Source organism: Mauremys reevesii, linkage group 12, assembly GCF_016161935.1.
Source record: "Mauremys reevesii isolate NIE-2019 linkage group 12, ASM1616193v1, whole genome shotgun sequence".
Classification (NCBI taxonomy): domain Eukaryota; kingdom Metazoa; phylum Chordata; order Testudines; family Geoemydidae; genus Mauremys; species Mauremys reevesii.
The window spans coordinates 35,739,758-35,740,507 of NC_052634.1; the positions used below are offsets into that span (position 1 = coordinate 35,739,758).

Genomic DNA, 750 nt, shown 5'->3' on the forward strand with positions numbered 1-750 from the left:
TGAGAGGAAAAAAGGTGCTGCTGAGCTGGTAGGGGAGCGCAAGGTCCCAGGCGGGTGTTGTGTGAGGAGCTGTGTAGGGCCGAAAAGGCGTCCTGCTGTGCAAGGGCAGGTGAGGAGGGCCAGGGCTGTTGCTGCGGCCAAAGCCTTTGGGAAGCAGAAGAGGGCCAGGGGTGTTGTTGCCTGCTGGGGCCCATGCGACGGTGTAGGTGTACGCTGACCATAGCTGGTCTGTGGGAGCTGGGGCCACTCACCGTGCCCCTTTCCTCGTTAGTATAGTGGTGAGTATCCCCGCCTGTCACGCGGGAGACCGGGGTTCAATTCCCCGACGGGGAGGGTGACCCCTTTTGAAGGGGGGACAAAGAAATCCCTGGCCTGCCCGCCACATGCCTTGCATTCTCCTTCGACGGCCACTTCCCTTCGCACCCCGCACTGATGACTTTCACCTCCAGAGAGACAATTACCTCGCAAGGACACGCTCGTCCTGTCCTTCCGCCCCCGGGCCCAGCTTCGGGGTCTGCATGTGGGGGCACGTTTCAGAGCGGTAAAGGGAAATAGGCTGCCCAGGGGCATGAGCAGTGATTTCCCAACACCCTCCCCCCCTAGTTTTGTGAACTAGTTACATGCCAAACCTGGTGGCTGAACTTCGCGACTTTGTCCTCACCCACAACTATTTCACATTGAGGACAATATATATCTTCAAGTCAGCGGCACTGCTATGGGTACCCACATGGCCCCACAGTATGCCAACAT

General features: G+C 58.7%; 1 non-coding gene across 1 annotated transcript; it reads left to right on the forward strand.

Moving 5' to 3' along the window:
- The first annotated feature begins 261 nt into the window (after nucleotides 1–261).
- TRNAD-GUC lies at nucleotides 262–333 on the forward strand. Its single transcript has one exon. It is a non-coding gene; the product is annotated as a tRNA-Asp (tRNA).
- The last annotated feature ends 417 nt before the right edge of the window (nucleotides 334–750 follow it).